General features: G+C 31.1%; 1 protein-coding gene across 6 annotated transcripts in view; it reads right to left on the bottom strand.

Annotated features, from left to right (window-relative positions):
• phtf (putative homeodomain transcription factor) overlaps window positions 1-18401 on the bottom strand; it is a 169136-nt gene that overhangs the window by 96150 nt on the left and 54585 nt on the right. The gene's annotated exons all lie outside the window — the stretch shown is intronic.

Genomic DNA, 18401 nt, shown 5'->3' with positions numbered 1-18401 from the left:
CAATTCTTTAAAAAAGTGGACAGTTACACAATTGCTGAAATATTAGTTATTATTAATATCAAATAATTATAATAATTCAACAATCTTACATGAAATATTTGGATAGAGCAAAAGTCCCTTTGTTACTCATATTACTAGATCAGTATTATTCATATCTTTGTGAGTTGCTGATTAACAGAAATTTCAGATTTCTGGACATCGTATAAATAAATGTTAATAATACACTATTCTGTTTAGTGTACTGCTGTATACTTGTTACAAATGTAAATTTCGACCTTACGATGTAAAATACTCAGTTTTTATTATTGGATTATTTGATGAATAATCAAAAATGAAAAAGAAACAATTATAAAGGAAAAAGAAAGATAACATGAAGAAATATATCTAAAAAAAACGACAAGAAGATGAACATGAAGAGAAAGAAAATGTTAAGAATAAAAAAAATTAAAAGATGATAAATATAAAGAGGAACAAAATGTTAAAACCAAGGAAAGAATAAAAAGATTAAGAGAGAGAGGTTGATGAATATAGAGAGAAAATTTGTACACAAATGAGAGAACATCTACATAAATTAAGATGAGAAGAATTATATCAAACCAAAGAGAGATTAAATGATTGGCAACAAAAAACAAATAAATGAGATGATTATCAACTCCGACTTAGGTAGAATATTGTCCGAAAATATCAGTGGAGTAATGAACTAAAAGATAAGAATTTTTTGCAATTTATTAAAAATCGGACATGTATGCCTCATTGTATATGTTGTTCTTGTGAGGGTCTATTTTTCAGTCATTCTATAGTTAACTTTAGTGTATATAAAATTAACAGAAATTGCAGAATAATTAAAACAAACAGAAATTAAACTAGAAAATCCAAAAACAATACTATTCTAAATTTCAATTAATATTAAATAATCAGATGTTTCACCAAATCTAATATACACATACGTAATAATATTAAATTCACATACACATTTTTAAAAGTATATAAATTTAATGTCACTAATAACTTCTGATTTTTTTCATATATATTTTTTTAATTGTAATTTTTTTTTTAATCATGGGTTAATAATTATTAAATCAATATATTTAAATTAAAAAAAGGTAAAAAATATGATATGAAGTCCGATTCAAACCGATGTGTCTTCCTTGTAAGATTCAAATATTTTACTAATTAAAATGTTATTTGGCTATATCTCTGGAACCAATGAAAATAAGTACCACTTATGATATATCGTTGAAAAGCTCTCAATGAGGGCTTATTACTTCAATTACGAAAAAGTCCAAAATCCAAAGTTTTTGAGATTTTGGGTTTTTTTGGGCACTTTTGGTTTAGCCGATTGTATCATAATAGGAAGTGCAAAACTAAATGTTACAACAATCCAAAATTTTAACATCCTTGCTAATTGTTTCTGAGTTAAGCAAGATATGTACATACATATGTACAGAAGTCATGTCGAAACTAGTCAAAGTGGAATCAGGGATGGTCAGAATTGATATTTCTGTTGAAATCACAATACTTCTTTTACTTCAAAATTTTTGTACTTCATGATCACAAATGACCTGAGAAAGTAATGAGTGTAGTTATGTCTGGTAATTAAATGAATTAAAATTTATCATATAAATTTTGTATGAACAATTAAATACTAATACATAAGTTTTGTTATGATAATGGTACATATGTTAAAGAAATTTCACTTTAATATTATTTGAAATACTCATGTTACATGAATAAATTAGCAACAACACTGTTATCCCTTATCTCGAGGTCAGGTGTTCACACATTTAAATTGTTATGACACAGAGTTGCCAAATTACATAAGTATAATGTTTTCCTTTCTACTAACTCCATGAATTTGTTATATACAGTAAATCACAAAAAAAAATTAAAATAAATATTGAAAACGATATTAAAATACTTATAGATTATTTCATGCTTAAACTGAGTAAATAAAAAATACAAAAGCTTTTAACATTATCTTTTTAATAATTGTTAGAAGCATCTACCTAGAACACAATAAATTTCTGTTATCGTTAATAAATAAATACTTATAATTCATGTAAAACAACTTTCTCTTACTGTTGTTGATATTTAATTTCATATATATATGTACATTAAAAAAAAAATAGTAACGACAAGCAACATATTTTTATTCTCTACTCAGATTCTTAGTTTTGTATGCACTAAAAGTCTACACACTTCTATATCAAATGAAATATGGGTCTATTTGTATAAGGATAATATATATATATTTATATTCTTGATACATTGGTTGAATTAGTTCTTGTACGTTTATTACAGCAATTGAAGTAAAACTGGGTCAAAAAACATTCACCCTATGTCACACAATTTTCAGTCTATTGATTATAAATTAACAGTTGTGACAATTAATTTGCTTTTGTTTATAATTTCCATAATAAAAAGGATTACTTTGGTTTTTTCTTTTTTTAGTGAGATGTTGAAAATAAAGAATAATTTTGTTTTTAATAATATTTAATTATTAAGTATAACTAACTATTAATGGCTAAAAAATAAAAATTGTAATAATATATAATTAATAAAATATTATACATTTTTAAACTATTAAAAAAATTAATATCATTTAGTAATTTTATAAAATTAATTACAAAAATTAGATTAATATCAAATATTCTTATTACGCATACTTATTTCATAACTTGTTTAAAGCATAACGAGTGGATTCATGTTAGCAGATAGAATGACTACTCATGTTTTTGTTTTTCTTTAAAGATAATTTTATTAATGAAATTTATACTGTTTATGATTTTCACAAAAAAATAAAAAATAAAATAATTATCAATAATAATGATTATAAATTTTTCAGTCATTAAACTATGGTCACTTAGCAGTGAAAGTACTACACGAATTCAGTTTTTCACAGACAGGCATTAAATTTTATACTAAATATGTGGCTACAAGAAATAGTCTAGAAATAATAATTTTTTATGATTATTTATATTTTTTTTTTATATTTTTAATAACTTTTTTATAATTATATATTTTTATAGGATCATTTTATCATGATAAATGAAAGAACATTCTTTTTTCATGCTCCTGTATTACTTAAATCTGCATGTCTTGGGCCCATACATTTGCCTGTGGTTTGCCTCTCTTCAGAACTAAGTAAATATAAATATGTCTTATTTCCCTTAAGAAAAAAATAATAATAATAATTCAGAAACACACATCATCAAACAAATTAAAAATTCCCTACCAGAAGGCTTCTTTATTAAGTAAACAACTTCTCTATATACAACTTAATTATTTAATCAGTTTCTATTTAACTGTTTCTTGATTCTGATTATATTTTGGTTGATGGGCTATATAATGTATAAAAAAGAAAAAATGAGTGTAAATAATGGTGAAAAGACCAATATTATTAATGGTGTAAAACTACACCATTAATTTTTTTTTTTGAAATTTAAAAGTAAATAAAGATCACTGATATTAAATCTTTCATGTACTTCCATGTTTTCTTTTGAAAAATTTGGTTTTATCATGGTGTTTATGTAACAGAAATAGTTTATTATATTTTATAAAATAATTTTTTTTTCTTTTACGGAGTGCTTTTAAAATCAATTGTTAGAATTATATATAATTTTCTTAGCTGGGTATTATAAATTCTGAAAATGAATATATAATATAATAAATATTATTACTATAATATAGTTATTATAAAAGACAAAAATTAATAGAAGGATAAGATAGCAAAAGAAAGACTGGCTAAATAAATAAAAAATAAAAAAACAAAAAACTAGTAAATATAAAAAACTATGATTACTAGAAAGCATACAAAGTAATAAAGAAAAAACTTTGAAGGAGTGAAACCAAAATCCATTAGTATCAAAGGTGCAGAAAGCAGAAAAAGTTAACTGCTAACAGGAATAAATAGCACTGTGTAGAAGAAAAGGATTATCTGACAAAGAACTAAATGAGGAGAAAGAAATCAAAGATAATTTCAGAGGTGATTCTATCACCTCTGAATTTGACAGATCTCTGAAAGATTTAAACAAAAATAAATCAGTAAAGTAATTCGATGATAGACATCTGAATTACTATGTTGTATGAGAGGATTACGATTGGATAAGGTTTATCTGTTAGCGTGTAAAATTTATGAGACTACAGAAATAGCCTAAGGTTTTAAATGAAGTGTACCTGTTCCCATACCAAAGAAAGCAAGAGCAGATACATGAAAAAACTATCACACTATCAGCTGCACACCTCATACCTAGAAAATACTCTGCAGAATAATATATAGACAAGTAGAACAAGCAGTAAAAGATGTTTTAAATTTGATTTGATATTTGATTTTAGACATAGTATATCCGTTTTGGAATGAACATACAACACAGGTAATTTTTCACCAAACTTTATTATGTTGGCTGGAACATATGGAGAAACAGATGCCATTTATTTTAGATGGCAGAGTTACATCTGGAAGATAATGACCATCTTCCCTGACTCATATTTCAAGACGAGAAATGAAGCTGACCCACACCCGTTCCAGTGTCTCCTGCATGATCTACTGTACCTCCCTATGAATACCTGTCTTGTTGCTATACTGTAAGGGGGGTTTCTCAATGTACACCCACTCCTTTGAGTATTCCTACAGGAAGAGGTCACATAACTTAGATCGGGAGATCAAGGGTGCCAAGGAACATCTCCGAATCTAGAAATTCGAATCGCCGCCTCACATTACACATTGAATGTGAACATGTGATGTTCCACTGACCACTCAGGCATTGTAACTGAAATAAATTGCATTAGTTCACACACATGTGATGACAAACAAATTACAGGTTAGAGTAATAGTAACAGAGTTCGGTTCATTCCAAAATGGGTATACATTTCTGGGTCACCTGTATGTATACAACAGAAGACAATTAGGCCTTTAGAACAATTTTTCAGGGCAATCTTAAAAAGAATAAAGCACATTTGTACACACACACACACACACACACACACACACACACACACACACACACACACACACACAAAACATCTGCAGATCTGGAGAGAACTTGATAACGTGAATGAAAATTTTACTCCATTTTAACATTTAAGCATAAATATGGGAAGCAATGGGTAATTTATAATCAAAGTAATAATCAGGTAATACAAGAATCAAGTAAAAAAATTTGATTAATAGAAAATGGAGAAAGGATTGAGACAAGGATATACTCTGTTCCTACTGACTTCAAACTTTTATTTAGAAGAAGAAATACAGGAATTGAAGTTAAAATAAGAATAAAGTTAAAATTTGCTGATGATTTGTTGTGATGAGAGAAAACAAAGATAAATTATATTAAATGGTATGGATTAGTTGTTAGAATAAAAAATTCATTTGAAAATAAGTGAGACTATAACAAAAGTGAGAGGAAGAGGTAACAAGAATAATGAAGAATTAAATATTACATTATACCAGAAGTGGAAGGATTTTACTATTCAGGTAGTAAAGTTACAATAGGTGAACTGAGTAGTGATGACATCAAAAGAGATGGCACAAGCAAGGAGAAATTTTGTGTACAAAAAAAAATAATAAGTCTCTTGTTAGCTATTAAATATAGATCTAAGAATTAGAAAGATATTCTTGAAGAAATCTGTATGGGTTACACTTAATAGCAGTGAAGCATGGATAATAGGAAAAACAGAAATGAAAAAGCCTTTAAATGCATTATTATATTAATATGTAGAAAATAACAAAGTTAGTAAAATTCAAAATGAAGTCTAAGACAAATAAAATATGAGAAAAATTTGTATTAGAATCTTGTAAAGACAAACCATAAAGACCAAGCCACAAGGCAAAGACAAACCAATCTCTTAATACATTGATGGGCAATATATTAAGCTATCTATGTTTGATTAGTATGATGATAAGAGTAATTGCGTAGAAAACAAAAACTGAAGAGGAAGACAGATAAAAACCGAGGAGGAATAGATAAAAACCGAAATTGAATATGTAAACAGTAAATATGATGGGAGTAAAGGTTAGTTAAGAACATAAAGGAATAGCATCAAACCAATCAACTGGCGACTCAAAAAAAGTGTATTACTTTGTAAAACAATGTTATTCAGTTATTTTTTTGTCTTAAGTCATTTGACTGGTTTGATGCAGCTCTCCAAGATTCCCTATCTAGTGTTAGTTGTTTCATTTCAGTATACCCTCTACATCCTACATCCCTAACAATTTGTTTTACATATTCCAAACATGGCCTGCCTACACAATTTTTCCCTTCTACCTGTCCTTTCAATATTAAAGCGACTATTCCAGGATGCCTTAGTATGTGGCCTATAAGTCTGTCTCTTCTTTTAACTATATTTTTCCAAATGCTTCTTTCTTCATCTATTTGCCGCAATATCTCTTCATTTGTCACTTTATCCACCCATCTGATTTTTAACATTCTCCTATAGCACCACATTTCAAAAGCTTCTAATCTTTTCTTCTCAGATACTCCGATTGTCCAAGTTTCACTTCCATATAAAGCGACACTCCAAACATACACTTTCAAAAATCTTTTCCTGACATTTAAATTAATTTTTGATGTAAACAAATTATATTTCTTACTGAAGGCTCGTTTAGCTTGTGCTATTCAGCATTTTATATCGCTCCTGCTTCGTCCATCTTTAGTAATTCTACTTCCCAAATAACAAAATTCTTCTACCTCCATAATCTTTTCTCCTCCTATTTTCACATTCAGTGGTCCATCTTTGTTATTTCTACTACATTTCATTACTTTTGTTTTGTTCTTGTTTATTTTCATGCGATAGTTCTTGCGTAGGACTTCATCTATGCCGTTCATTGTTTCTTCTAAATCCTTTTTACTCTCGGCTAGAATTACTATATCATCAGCAAATCGTAGCATCTTTATCTTTTCACCTTGTACTGTTACTCCGAAAATCTAAATTGTTCTTTAACATCATTAACTGCTAGTTCCATGTAAAGATTAAAAAGTAATGGAGATAGGGAGCATCCTTGTCGGACTCCCTTTCTTATTACGGCTTCTTTCTTATGTTCTTCAATTGTTACTGTTGCTGTTTGGTTCCTGTACATGTTAGCAATTGTTCTTCTATTTCTGTATTTGAACCCTAATTTTTAAAAATGCTCAACATTTTATTCCAGTCTACGTTATCGAATGCCTTTTCTAGGTCTATAAACGCCAAGTATGTTGGTTTGTTTTTCTTTAATCTTCCTTCTACTACTAATCTAAGGCCTAACATTGTTCCCTTGTCCCTATACTTTTCCTGAAACTAAATTGGTCTTCTCCTAACACTTCTTCCACTCTCCTCTCAATTCTTCTGTATAGAATTCTAGTTAAGATTTTTGATGCATGACTAGTTAAACTAATTGTTCTGTATTCATCACATTTATCTGCCCTGCTTTCTTTGGTATCATGACTATAACACTTTTTTTGAAGTCTGATGGAAATTCCCCTTTTTCATAAATATTACACACCAGTTTGTATAATCTATCAATCGCTTCCTCACCTGCACTGCGCAGTAATTCTAAAGGTATTCCGTCTATTCCAGGAGTCTTTCTGCCATTTAAATCTTTTAATGCTCTCTTTAATTCAGATCTCAGTATTGTTTCTCCCATTTCATCCTCCTCAACTTCCTCTTCTTCCTCTATAACACCATTTTTTAATTCATTTCCTCCGTATAACTCTTCAATATATTCCACCCATCTATCGACTTTACCTTTCTTATTATATATTGGTGTACCATCTTTGTTTAACACATTATTAGATTTTAATTTATGTACCCCAAAATTTTCCTTAACTTTCCTGTATGCTCCGTCTATTTTACCAATGTTCATTTCTCTTTCCACTTCTGAACACTTTTCTTTAATCCACTCTTCTTTCGCCAGTTTGCACTTCCTGTTTATAGCATTTCTTAATTGCCGATAGTTCCTTTTACTTTCTTCATCACTAGCATTCTTATATTTTCTACGTTCATCCACCAGCTGCAATATATAACCTGAAACCCAAGGTTTTCTACCAGTTCTCTTTATTCCGCCTAAGTTTGCTTCTGCTGATTTAAGAATTTCCTTTTTAACATTCTCCCATTCTTCTTCTACATTTTCTACCTTATCTTTTTTACTCAGACCTCTTGCGATGTCCTCCTCAAAAATCTTCTTTACCTCCTCTTCCTCAAGCTTCTCTAAATTCCACCGATTCATCTGACACCTTTTCTTCAGGTTTTTAAACCCCAATCTACATTTCATTATCACCAAATTATGGTCGCTATCAATGTCTGCTCCAGGGTAAGTTTTGCAGTCAACGAGTTGATTTCTAAATCTTTGCTTAACCATGATATAATCTATCTGATACCTTGCAGTATCGCCTGGGTTTTTCCAAGTGTATATTCTTCTATTATGATTTTTAAAGTGGGTGTTGGCAATTACTAAATTATACTTTGTGCAAAACTCTATAAGTCGGTCCCCTTTTTCATTCCTTTTGCCCAGCCCGTATTCACCCACTATATTTCCTTCCTTGCCTTTTCCAATGCTTGCATTCCAATCTCCAACTATTATTAAATTTTCATCTCCTTTTACGTGTTTAATTGCTTCATCAATCTCTTCGTATACACACTCTACCTCATCATCATCATGGGCGCTTGTGGGCATATAGACGTTAACAATCGTTGTCGGTTTAGGTTTTGATTTTATCCTTATTACAATGATTCTATCGCTATGCGTCTTGAAATACTCCACTCTCCTCCCTATCTTCTTGTTCATCACGAAACCTACTCCTGCCTGCCCATTATTTGACGCTGAGTTAATTACTCTAAAATCACCTGACCAAAAGTCGCCTTCCTCTTCCCATCGAACCTCACTAATTCCTACTATATCCACATTTGTCCTACCCATTTCCCTTTTTAAATTTTCTACCCTACCAACCTTTTTTAAGCTTCTAACATTCCACGTTCCGACTCGTAGAATGTTATTTTTTTAATTTGTGGTGACCCCTTCCTTAGTAGTCCCCACCCGGAGATCCAAACGGGGGACTATTTTACCTCCGGAATATTTTACCAAGGAAGGCCATTATTGCTATGTGAAAATGCAGAGAGCCACATTTTCTTGGAAAAAAAAACAGCTGTAGTTTTCCATTGCTTTCAGCTGTGCAGTACTCAGAGGACTGAGTGATGTTGATATGGCCGTTTAAGTCATTGTGACTCACGCCCCTAACAACTACTGAAAGAGCTGCTGCCCTCTTTCAGGAATCATTCCTTAGTCTGGCTCTCAACAGATACCTCTCCGATATGGTTGTGTTATTCAGTAACACTGCTATTTCAAAAATTGTTTTAACCTGATTTGCTGCAGCCTTTGGGAAAACAGTTAGTTCCTTCTCTGCCTTTGAGGCTATTGACCCGATTGCTGGTTATTGTCTAACTCTGGTATTTTATTTCCACAGTATCCTCCAACCATCTGGTTAGTGAGCCCTACCCCATCATCAGGGAAAGCACTCAATAGTAGATCCAGCAAAATTACATGACATTTTTTGTCATTACTAGAATTTTAAGATTTACATAAAATACAATGTAAACCTAAAAATTCCAGTAATGACAAAAATATCTTGCAAGTTATTAAAATTGATTTGGCTGCTTTTTCAATTAAATTGTGATGGACAGACAGCACAAAAACAAATTAATATTATGAGTAAGCCCGTGAAAATAGAAATTTTTATTTAAAAAAAAATTTTTTCTTTATTATGGAACGACAACTGCTTATTTGGATGAAGAGATGGTGTTTATTTTTAAGAATACAAATATCTATATGTTATTGCATACTCTTCTTTAATTGACATTACTTTTAAAATATTTGTTTACTTAAGACAAAATTTACAATTATGACTTCTAAAATTATTTCAACAGAATTCATTTTACAAACAGTGTATTATTATTAGTAAATATTTATTATTATAAGCTTTTGGTTATAAAAATGCTTTTCTACTTTTAAAATATCAGTAAATCTAAATAAATAATAAAATTAAAATTCATTTAAAAAGTACATTCTTCAGAAATTCAACTAACGCCAACAAAATAAACTACAACTTCAATAAATTATTAATATAGCATGTACAACAAGAGTGAGTAAAACAGCCCATTGTTTTTGTTTAGTTTACAATACATTAAACACAGTTTCTTCATATAAACAGTAAACTTAGTAATTTAGCTGCATAAGGTTATAAGCTGCTATTTAAACCATGCAGTAATTTAAGATTGTTTTATAAACTGAATTCACTAAAACTAATTTAAAAATGCAGTACTATACTAATGGTGAGAACAACATATAATTTTATTTTAATAAAATACATGAGCAAATTTATATGGTTTCATTTATTACCATAATAATAATATTATTATTATTTAATAATGAGATGAACACAAATATTGTTCTGCTTCTTATATAATTAAAATTATAGTAATTATAAAAACTAATAGTTCAATAACATATTTGCTGGAAATTTTAATAGAATTAATATAATATACCTAGGGTGAAATAGATCGCTGTAATATTTATTTACTATTTTTTGTCTTCAGTCATTTGACTGGTTCAATGCAGCTCTCCAAGATTCCCTCTCTAGTGCCAGTCATTTCATTTCGGTATATCCCCTACATCCTACGTCCCTAACAATTGGTTTTACATATTCCAAATATTACCTTCCTGCACAATCTTTCCCATCTACTTGTCCCTTCAATATCAAAGCGACTATTCCAAGATGCCTTACATTGCTTCATTATTCCAAATGTTTCTTTCTTCATTAATTTGCCACAACACCTCTTCATTTGTCACTTTATCCATCCATCTGATTTTTAACATTTTCCTATAGCACCACATTTCAAAAGCTTCTAATCTTTTTTTTCAGGTAGTCCGGTCGTCCAAGTTTCACTTCTATATAAAACTACGCTCCAACCTATACTTTCAAAAATGTTTTCTTGACGTTTAAATTAATTTTTGATGTAAACAAATTATATTTCTGAATGAAGGATCGTTTCCCCTGTGCTATTAGGCATTTTATATCGCTCCTGCTTCATCCATCTTTAATAATTCTACTTCCCAAATAGCAAAATTCTTCTACCTCCATAATCTTTTCTCTTCCTATTTTTATATTCAGTGGTCCATCTTCGTTATTTCTACTACACTTCATTACTTTCATTTAGTTCTTGTTTATTTTCATGTGGCAGTTCTTGCCTAGGACTTCATCCAAGCTACTCATTGTTTCTTCTAAATCTTTTTTACTCTCAGCTAGAATTACTATATCATAAGCAAATCGTAGAATCTTTATCTTTTCACCTGGCACTGTTACTCCGGATCTAAACTGTTCTTTAACATAATTAACTGCTAGTTCTATGTAAAGATTAAAATGTAAAAGGGTTAGGGAACATACTTGTCTGACTCCCTTTTTTATTACAGCTTCTTTCTTATGCTCTTTGATTATTACTGTTGTAGTTTGGTTCCTGTAAATGTTAGCAAATGTTCTTCTATCTCTATACTTGAACCCAAAATTGTTTAAAATGCTGAACATTTTATTCCAGTCTACGTTATCAAGATTTAGTTAGACAATTAGTTTGGACATAAACGGATCTAAATTTGTAAAAAGAATCACGGTAATTATTTCACCTACAAAAATAACTGCATGTACATATTTGAAACTTTCAAAATAAAACTCAACTTAGTTTTCCGGAAAATGGAATGTTATAATTTAAGTCAAATTATGCTTATCTGCATGGCGGAATGGTAAAGTCTACGCCTTTCAACCGAGGATCTCGAGCTCGAATCCCAGCACGGCATGGCACTTTTCATACGTTACAAAATTCCATTTCCATATTCCCATGTATACATTTCAACAGCTTCTGCGATGAATTAATGATTTATAATAGTGTTGTTGTGTAATTTAATAACTTTAGTAATTTCTTTGTAATTATATTTTGCCAATTTCAGAATTATAATCAAACAATTAGAGAACTCATCACACACTAAATTGAAAAAATTCTCCACTTATAAGACTAAGGATATTCAAACGTAACCATTATATAAGCGGTCGCAATTACGTGATTATTTGTACATAAAAAAAGAAATGAAGATTTTAAGTGATTTGCAGGAAAACATCAAGGATGTTTATATCAACAAGGAAAACGTATTACAAAATAGAAATGCATGTTTAAATAAATTCCCATAAAATTATGTTAGTACTACAGATCATTATGTTAGAACTACACAGTACATTTTTTCTTTTTGGTGAAAAACAGTTTCAGGTTTTCATCACCCGGAAAACAAAAATAGGAAATATAAAAATAAAATATAAAATCAAATAAGACAACAAAAAAATTAAAACAAAATAGAAACTTAAAGTAGAACTTTAAAAACAAAATTAAAACTCAAACTAAAATAATAAAAACAAAGACAAAATATACGATTACTGTACAAAATAGAAAATTTTTAGAACACCATTAAAAAGTATGTAAAATAATAATACTTACGAGAAATAAAAATATCTGGTCCAAAACTTCTATATTATTGCCCAGGATTTGACGAAAATTCCTGGGCAATTTAAATTTACGACGCAAGACCGCATAACGTATGGATGCAATCCACAGGAATGTGGCGCACAGTCAAGCGGCACTTGCATCGTACGCATATATGTACATTTTCTGCTGACATCAGGTACCCCTGAGTAGCTGTCTCGTATTTCCTATCCGCAATCGGCATAGGACCACTTCCTCTCGGCGAGTTTTCCTGTGGGAGGAATCCCATGGCAACACAGTATCTTTGATATAGCGAAGTTTGTTTGCGCGATGTGGATATGCAGATAAGTGCGTGTTTGATATGTTTAATGAAGTAACAGATAAGTCAGATGAAGTAACACGGGTAGTGAAGGACAGTTGACTATATGCGACTTTCGCAGCGGAATCTGCACGTTCATTACCCGGAATCTCTACGTGACTGGAGATCCCGCAGAAACTCACTTGTATGTTGCGATGGTTCAACTCGGCCATTGCATTGTAGATATCGGTGATGATATGATGTCTGGAATAAATTTTTCTAAGGCTTGGAGAGCACTACACAATTCGCCACAAATGAGGATATGACTGTACTTAGGGTTAATGATATTCAAAGCATTATGTACAGCGTATAGATCAGCACAAAAGACACTCGCAAGACCGGGTAGACCAAACATGTAGGTTCGGTCATTAACAATATATACGCATCGAGCGGTATCGTAGTTTCGATCCATCTGTGTATACTACTGCGTCTGGGTTTGTCTTTGAAAGAATATGGAGAAACATTTGCTGAAAGAAAACAGAGGGTGTTGATGCTTTATTGTATATCGTGAGGTCAAGCATAAAATTAATAAGACTGATTGTCCAAGGAGGATATGAACACGGATAAATAGGAAAAATGGAAGGTGCTTTAAGATTCATATGGTGCAGGAAACGTCGGGTACGAATACCTCCATTATACGTACCATAATACGTCCATAACGTAGACGGTCCTCATATATTCGAAAATAAGTATTTTCAAGAACTGCGGCAAAAGCCGGGTGATTTGGCTGTCCCTTTAGGCGGGTAAAATAAGATGCTAATACCTGATTCTGTCTATCCTAAAGTGACGGCTCACCGCAGTCAACAATAAATAAGTACTTTATAAGTACTTTATTCTCCGAAGAACATTTCTATTAACCTTTCCAAATACATTTTATAACTGAAATTATTTAATTTAAAAAAAAGTTTTGACTCCTCAACCTTACAAAAAGTTAATCCCATCCACTTCGACATAGATATTGCGCGCAAAGTATAAATGTCTCAGCATGATGGTAGCTTATAATTCTTCACGCTTTAAAAAATATTTTGACGCTAATTCAATGAAAATCAGTTCTTTCAACTAAGCTCTACATAAAACGAAATAACTCACATACATAATAGCAAAATACTATAGTGTATGTAATATCTGAAGGCGGGTCCTTAGTAAGCTATGGTATCCCCTCCACTGCTCTTAACATCACTCGGCGACTTTTCCTCACACCAGTAGCCTTAGTGTATTCCAAAAGTTACGTCAATTAATTTTCAGTGGCTTGTACCGTACTTACTTATGAAGTCGCTATTGTAGTAAAGAAATATTTTCTGGTAATTTTTTATTGCAAATAAAATTATTTATGCCTAATATTTTGTTCAAGAAGTACATGAAGTAATTTATTTATTGATCGTATATGTTTATTTTTCAAGTATGTTAAAATAAACTAAGGTTTTGCTATAAATAAATAGTAACAATGACGTAATACAAAATTATACGAAAGAGTTGCTTATTTATTACAGGCTATGCTATGATTTTCTCTGACGTGGCGTAGTTATTTACGAAAATTATTTTTAAATAGCACGTACGCATTACTTTGTGACAACCAGCAACATGTGTTCCCCACCGGGTTGGTTTAGTGGTGAAGGCGTCATCGCAGTCAGCTAATTTCGAAGTCCAGAGTTCTAAGGTTCAAATCCTACTAAAGGCAGATACCTTTATGAAGATTTGAATACTAGATCGTGGAAATCGGTGTTCTTTGGTGGTTGGGATTCAATTAACCACACATCTCAGGAATGGTTGACTTGAAACTGTACAAGCCTACACTTCATTTACATTTATAGATATTATCCTCTGAAGTAATAACTTACGCTGGTTCCGGAGGCTAAAACAGAGAAAAAAGAGTAACGTATGTTCCGAATGAGGGTTACAGGAATGGGGTAGAGGAAGCAAGTAGAGACGCTTGTAGGGAGGACCTGCCTTTAGATTTTACACATATTATAGTACATAAATCGGTACTTATCAGGTAAACTGGTTTTCGGGTGGGTTTTTCTTTGTAACCAACTAAGAGTATATTTAGTTTTCTAAAATAAATTGAGCTTTGTCGTTGTATTTTAATAGCTAGAAAGGGCTTAGACAGATCTTTAGAACCTTCATTTATTGTTCCCGTGAGAAAAGGGTTATTATCAAGTAATCTTTGCGCTAACGGGAGTTTTGTATAAATATATCGGTATAGATAGTAGTCTTTATTCAATTAATTACTGATAGTAAACAGATGCATTATACCTTTTTCTGTGAAAGGATCATTGCAATCAGCTAAAAACTGTCTTCCACTATACAGTTCAGTATGATAAACGTAACTGTTCTCATTTTCACAGATGTCAAATTTCTATATGCCGAACCTGGCGTGCCTTTTAATTAGGCATATACTGGATATGAACAAACCTATTTCTCATACCAATTCATCAATTGACAAGTTTTGTTTGGGTATAAAATGTCTTTCGAAGGACTCATTCATAGAGTCAAGAAATGATCTTACTTTATACTATGGGTCGTGATCTGGTTGGCCTGGAGGAATATAAACTTTAGAACTAACATGAAACATTGCTGAAATCAATTGAAATCGATTCAAAGACATGACACTAGGAAAAAATGGTGCTGCTCGAGTCCTACATGTACTCCAGTAATGTTGCATATTGTTTTTTGGATTCAGGTCCACATTTCCTACTAATGAAATGAATTTCTTCATTTCAAAAACAGCTGTGTCCTTTCATTTTGGTAGCCTAGAAAAGGGTCCCATCTTCCCTGATCCCCTCTTTTTTCTCATACTTCTCTTTGCATATTTATTGGTTTCATTGACCAATAAATTCTTAATGGCATTTATGAAAATAGACAAAAATAACTTATTGGAGGGCTATTTATAGGAGGCCATCTTTTATACCTGGGTTTCGAACCTTGAAATTCTCACTTACACAGAACACTGGCTCAGGTGGATAGCTTCTTATCCACTTAGGTTGTGCTTCCTGCACCACAGATTCGTTATCACTTGCAGATTCATTGTGACCCAAACCACCTTCATCATCACTACACACGTCACTTAGCCTAGATTCCCATAACTCTCCACTTTGTGATGACAATTCACTAAGAGTATCCAAATCATGTCACTTAACCATATGTCACTGTCTTCATCACCTTCTAACTTAAATAAATAATCACGAATTGCACATGATCTCGATAATTTACTCATTTTCGCGAACTAAATGCAAAACCGAAATCGTTATCGACTGTAAATAACTAACCTCAACAGCCAGCTGACTAAAAATACAGTCGTCGTTTGTCGATTATTAAAACTTGTTGTTTCCAACAAGTTTTAATAATCAAACATCATCAAATGATGTGATATTTAAATAGTACAGACTTTCCTCGTATTAAGTAGTATTAAAATATATAGTAGATAACCAAAAAATAACAGTGCTATAACGAAATTAGTAAAGACATACGTAATGCCTCGCGATCGTGACTCTAGCAGTTCAGCTACGCATAAATGAGTAGCGATCGAGACGCTTACCGGTTGCAGGGTTAATTACATTTATATTTTTATTTGTACTTCGTACAAGGAAGTATTGTAATCGCAAAAAATTTCGGTTTTCAGATTTCAGCGGAAATATCCATTTTTACCAATTTCGGAGTGAGTCTGTACGTACGTAATACGCATGTATCTCGCATAACTCAAAAACGATTCGCCGTAGAATGTTGAAATTTTGTATTTAGTACAATAGTTGTGCATCTACGCTTTTGATTGCAATCGACTGAATCAAAAGTGCCCAAAAAAGTCAAAATCCAAAAAAATTGGATTTTGGACTTTTTCTTAACTGCAGTAATAAGCCTTCATTGACAGCTTTTCAAGATATATCATATGTGGTACTTATTTTCATTGGTTCCAGTGTTATGCCAAATGAAATTTTAATTAATGAAATATTTGGATTTATAAGGGAAAGCCACATCAGTTCGAATCAGAATTCATCTCCTTTTGTTTTTTAATTTAAATATAATTATTTAAATGTAAGTTTCATTTTTTTTAAATTTGTATACGTAATTTAATATGTGTACAATGAAGTCATGTGGTGTCCACATCAGATTTTTCTTTACTTTCGAACAATTAAAACTTATTCGATTGTATCAGACTACACAAATGGAATTAAACATTAACTAAACGTAAACCCCCTCCTCCAATTACCGAAGTCGCTTAATAATAGCGAGTAATTAATGAAAGAGAAAATCCCTTTCAGACGACTGAATTCCTGTATTACTTTACTTTTGAAAAAACAAGTTCAAAGTTTCTCATGTTTTTTTTTTTTAACTCACAGACTGACAAGTATCAGGTTGGTAACACATTTTTTGAATATTTTTCTTGGTTTTGGATAAATAAATAAATTTCTTGCTAAATTTTATAAACGTTCTTGGATCAACAGTTTTATAAATAATTAACAAAAATCACTTCCCAGCTGTAATTATTCTAAATATAAATCAGTAAGAAAACCTTCTCGAAAAATCGTATCATTTAAAGAATAACGGAACAAACGATAACGAAATTAAATGAAACCTACCTATATCCGATTAAAAAAAATATTTAGGTAAATAACCTGAGCTATTCGAATGAAGTATCTAAGTTACTCACTTTGAACCTTAATCAGCAAGAGCGTATTATAGCCTTATAACTGAAATCAGACAGCAAGGACAGGAGATAAAGTAATTTAAAAAATAGAAGAAATATTAATACAAAAAAAAAATTAATTATACATTAAATCACACTGGAAAACATAAAAGTGCAACTACTTGTTTTGTTAATACATAAAAATTAAATTAGTATTAAAAATAAAATTAGGATTGATATCAGTGTTATATTTCTTTCCCTTCCTAGCATTGTCACTCTTAACATCCGTAGTTAACGCGTTTCGGAATATGTCCGTCTACTCTTTACACAGTCTTCCCTTGTAGCTTCTCCCCATCCCTACGGTCATGGCCTCTTCTGCTTTGTCCCTCCCCCGCTTTAACGTTATACAATTTCTTGAAACTAATCTTTCTGATTCTTTATTTTGGATTTTACCATTTGAATGGGGATATTCCTTTTCTATCAAATGTGTTGCATAATTTTAATCTTTTTTTTTTCGTATTTATATGACCTTACACGAGTATGTTCATTAAATCTTGTTTTAAATCTTCATCCCGTTTGTCCTGCATACATCGCGTTACAATCACATATTATTTGAAATACTAATAACTGCGGAGGGCGGCGTCTCGGAATGGGATTATTAGGTGTCCAAAATTGATTACCTCTTGTGTAAAAATATTCTTTTTTTAATGATGAAAATCGATATAACGAAAGTTAAATTAGAAATTTAGCTCCAGAAATTGATACTAACGAATCGGGATATATTCCGCTAGCGATCGGTACATTCCGGTGCTAAACTAAACGAGACGGATACACACACAGACCCACATACAAATAATGTCCTTTAGTGGGATAGGATTACATTTTTGTTGTAGTTTGACTTTCTTCTATATCATTTTTAAATCTATTCCTGATAAT

Source organism: Lycorma delicatula, chromosome 1 (assembly GCF_047948215.1).
Source record: "Lycorma delicatula isolate Av1 chromosome 1, ASM4794821v1, whole genome shotgun sequence".
Lineage (NCBI taxonomy): Eukaryota > Metazoa > Arthropoda > Insecta > Hemiptera > Fulgoridae > Lycorma > Lycorma delicatula.
The sequence above is the reverse complement of the archived record's forward strand: the minus strand, read 5'-3'. Positions and strand labels throughout refer to the sequence as shown.